At 38.9% G+C, this 4470-nt stretch overlaps 1 long non-coding RNA gene across 1 annotated transcript; it reads left to right on the top strand.

The window, feature by feature from the left end:
- Window positions 1-399: 399 nt before the first annotated feature.
- LOC118567147 lies at window positions 400-1395 on the top strand. The gene is made up of 4 exons (XR_004933514.1): window positions 400-688; window positions 779-876; window positions 969-1052; window positions 1174-1395. It is a non-coding gene; the product is annotated as an uncharacterized LOC118567147 (long non-coding RNA).
- Window positions 1396-4470: the final 3075 nt, after the last annotated feature.

Genomic DNA, 4470 nt, shown 5'->3' with positions numbered 1-4470 from the left:
TATATGCACAGGAGCAGTGAAAACAACACTTATCAACGCTCTTTTAGTAGAGACTGGAGAAACTCCACTGGAATTCAGAAGAATGAAATTAGGTTTAGTATATTGGATGAAAATTAAAAGTAGTATGGATGAAAATGTAACTTCAACAATTTTACAAACTTGTTGGGAATAAAAGGACATGCCAAGAATGGTGTCTTAAAGGATAATTGGGAAATAAAGGAAATATAAAGGATATTTATAGATTAAGGAAAGCATTATTTATTTATTATTTATTATCTTCAGAATACAAAATTAACAAATAGAATTTAATAGATGTAAAACAGTGTTGCTACACACTCATTAACAGTAGGTGGCGGTATGCACCTTAAAGTTGCTTGTGATCCGCCATGATAGAAGAGAAGAAGAAGACGAAGAAGAAGAAGAAGAAGAAGAAGAAGAAGAAGAAGAAGAAAAAAAAACGTGCTGAGGGCTTGGCTCCTGTGTGTTCATGTCCTCTTCTGAGCCTGAAGATGAAATAAAACCACAACAGCTGGTAAGTGATCAATGGCTGGACGACGTCTCGCGTTCAACTCGCCTTCAACTTGCAAGAACAAGCTTTATTAAAGTGTATTTTTTGTGATTCACAGTAAGCAGGACGCCGACTTCACAACTCGGAGACAAATTGCAGGCGCTATGAACCGGAGCAAGGGTAAGATTTAAAGAATATGCTTTCATTCTGCGGTAAAAGGAAATAGATACGGATAGATACCGATCATAACTGTACATTTTGTTTTCACAGACTAAGCACGCCTCACAATGAGGCGGTGACCTCCTATTTGCTCTGAGCAATATATGCAAGTCCAGATTTACACGATGTTGATAAAGACGACATTGTGTGTAAGTGATTTGTTTTACTGTTTTCTCCTTCCTTGTTACTGTGTCTTGCGTTTGATTTTTATTCATACCACTCTCATTTAATTGTTTTCCAGCCGCCTGTAAGACGTATTATGAGACTGTACGCAGGAGCTGAAGCTGCCAAGAGTTCAGCTCGGAGTCGAGCTAGAAGAAAGAGGGTAAGACTTTATTTGGTGACTATTTTTCAGGTGCATTGATAGATGTGTTGTGTCCATACGCAGTGCATCCCATCGCATAGTACTGATTCATTGTTTTGTTTTTTTTTTTGTTTTTTTACAGCTTCTGGAATCGAGGCAGAGTGTGCAGGCGGATGAGGAAGTGGAACTGTGGAAGTCCGCCACCATCGACCTCATGTCTGGCGAAGAAGATGGCGTCGTTGGCGGAGTCTCCGGATGGATTGTACGGCCGCCGTCATTTCGTAGGGTTGTGCGCAATTCTGTTCCCCCGTGAAAATCTGTTTCCCCCGTGTCGGGAACGCGCTTTGCAGCCATTTTCCCGGCGCTTCTAATTCATTTCTCGGTAAAACAACTCATATAATCATGTCAAGGTTGTAACAGTCAGTTTAATCGGCAGCTGTTTACAAAATTGTAAAATAAAAATAAATAAACGAGGTCTTCTTACGCTGTTTTGTTTTATTTTACAATTTTATAAACAGTTGCCGATTAAACTGAATGTTACAACCTCGACATGATTATAGGACTTCTTTTACCGAGAAATCAACTAGAAGCGCCGGGAAAACCTGCTGCAAAGCGCGCTCCCGACACGGGGGAAACAGATTTTCACGGGGGAACAGAATTGCGCACAACACCGGATTTCTCTGAACTCTGTGTGAAGCTGCAGTCCCGGTTAGAGGCGACGCCGAAGTACAGAGCCATGCACAGTAGGCGTCTGCACATCGGACCTGCCTCGGAGAAAATGCTGCCAGCATTTACCTACAACCCCGAGGAGGCAAACGGACAGTTCACGGAGTTGTAGTTTTTGGATACGCATGTGTGGGCAGATCCTCGCGTTGTATATAGTTGTGTTTGTTTTAATAAAGCTCTTTCTTTGCATAAACATCTTCCTGGCAAATGTTCATTTCCTGTATAAATTCATTCATGTCTTTGATGGTAGCCTAATAATAGTGTAGTAGTGTAGGATAACATGAATATACAGCATAATATGAATAAATAAATATATATATATATATATATATATGAATAAATATATATATATATATATATATATATATATATATATATATAAATAAATATATATATATATATATATATAAATAAATATATATATTTTTCATATATATATTATGAAAAATATATATATTTTTCATATATAAAAAAAAATATATATATATATATATATATATATATATATATATATATATATATATATATATATGAATAAATATATATGAATATATATGCCAACCAATCACGAGTACGAACATTCAAGCCTGGCCTGGCCACGTGTGGTTTAGCTGCCAATCACGAGCGATTTTACTTGTTTGAAATAGTGGTTTCAGCCAATACTGAGTAGGTTATTCAAGCCAGACCTGGCCAACCGCGCGGGTTCGCTGCATTCATATGCTAATTAGGGCCATTAGTACAGCTGATCGCTCTCCACATACGTCATAGTCCGGTTCCGACAATTTGTGGCACTGACAAACGGCAACAAGCGCAGGTTGCAAATTGTCGTTAACTGCCGAAAATGAGGGAGATCTGCGGTAGTTTACGGGGACGAAAATCTCACTTTTCATGCAGTGTAAGCTCAAAACAACCGCGCCTGGCTTGACGGAGAAACCAGGACAGCTGAGCATCTTTACAACAGTGCACTTTTCTTTCACCCTCTGGGGGGAGCCTCGCTGGAAAATCAACCCCGGTTGCATAGTATACCTTTAATTGGCACCAGAGAAGATTATCCAAGAATTAAAAAAAGTCATCTATGCTGGTCCTGGAATTTGATTGCCTTGTTTAGATGACTGTAGAAAGGGAATTAGAGTTATCTATGCCATTCATGCAACAGATCTAATATTGTTTGGCTATACATCTCATTTCAAGCAGTGAGAATAACTAAAATGTTGCTTTTACAGACAAAGATCTTAGCCATTATTCTCAAACTATTTGCATTAAGTCTACACAACAGTAAGTGGAAGAAAAGGCAACCAGCAATGATGAGAACTATTTAAAGTCAACATACAAATTCACTATGGCTATATTTTACTAGATTAAGTTGTGAGTGACCTTTGGCCGTTGGGGCCTACATTGTCCCATGAGCCATAACTGCAACCATTATATTGTTCTTTTGTTAGCCTTAAGCCTAGCTCAGTCATTATGCCACATCACCTCCTGCTGTGTATTGAGCTGCCTTGAACACATGAAGAAATCCATATTTCCTGTTATTTTGGTAAAAGTAATGTAAACGTAGTGTAATACCTTACAATTCAAAGACAGTAATATTGTAATGTAACAAATTATGGTTGAATATGGGCGAGTAGAGGGCAGAACATGAGAACTAGAGCACTTCTTTTGATCCACAGTTTAGACAAGGTAAGGTTACACAGCACAAGGCTTACATGTTGAGTTCACAAGCTTAGATCGCAATACTTGAGTTTGCAATTTGCCTTTGTTTTTTTATGTTTTACAGTATTAATGTAACAACCAGATTTTCTATTTTTGACTTTTTTTGGTATTTACATTGATCAAGGTTGTGCACTGTGGTAGTTATGGTGTTAAATCACTTAAAATGTTAAAATGCTTACCAGTTTAAATGTCTAAATAAATCATCCATTTTAGTCCATGGGCCAGAATCCGTAGGACGTCTCCTTAAGAACTTTCGTATGAACTGTCAGGGGTCAACTTTCTTGCACTTGGATCAGTTGCTACACATAGCAGTGATCTCAAAACACCAATGTTCCCACGTTTTCTCTTGCACATTAATAAGTTATAGCCGATAAAAAATATAAATTTTGCGCTCCGGTCCAAGAGGTCACATGATTCGAGTTTTGCTGCTCAGCCAATCAGATCGCTGTATTGTCAGCTGTGCGAGTTCAACCAGTTCATCATGGTTGCGTTCGTAAGGTGTTGTTTGCATCTTTTTCCAGACGAAGAAAGACCAATAATAGCATTTTCTGGCGCCAGTAGGCAGAGAGCTTGATGGCAAGGAAAAAGTAATACTCTACTGATTTCTACTGTTCTTCAGTCTACTGTTCTCCAGTTTTGCATTGTATTACATTGAAATGACTGTCGTCATTACAGCTTTTAACTTTTTGCTCTCTCTCTTTTTCTTCATAGTAGGTACACCTGGTCTGGCGTACTGTTAACTGTGACATCATCCAGAGAAGACGGCTCACCCGCTACTACCATCTAATGTAGAACAGATTACTAGATCAATGTGTGCTTCTGTGCTTTTTTGTCTCTCTTGTTGTGTCTCTGCTCTGTCTTCTGTAACCCCAGTCGGTCGAGGCAGATGACCGTTCATACTGAGCCCGGTTCTGCCGGAGGTTTTCCTTCCCGTTAATGGGGAGTTTTTCTTCCCACTGTCGCTTCATGCTTGCTCAGTATGAGGGATTGCAGCGAAGCC

The sequence above is a fragment of the Fundulus heteroclitus genome, chromosome 20 (assembly GCF_011125445.2).
Source record: "Fundulus heteroclitus isolate FHET01 chromosome 20, MU-UCD_Fhet_4.1, whole genome shotgun sequence".
Taxonomy (NCBI): Eukaryota; Metazoa; Chordata; class Actinopteri; order Cyprinodontiformes; family Fundulidae; genus Fundulus; species Fundulus heteroclitus.
Note: the sequence above shows the minus strand (reverse complement) of the source record. Positions and strands in the feature narration are given on the sequence as shown.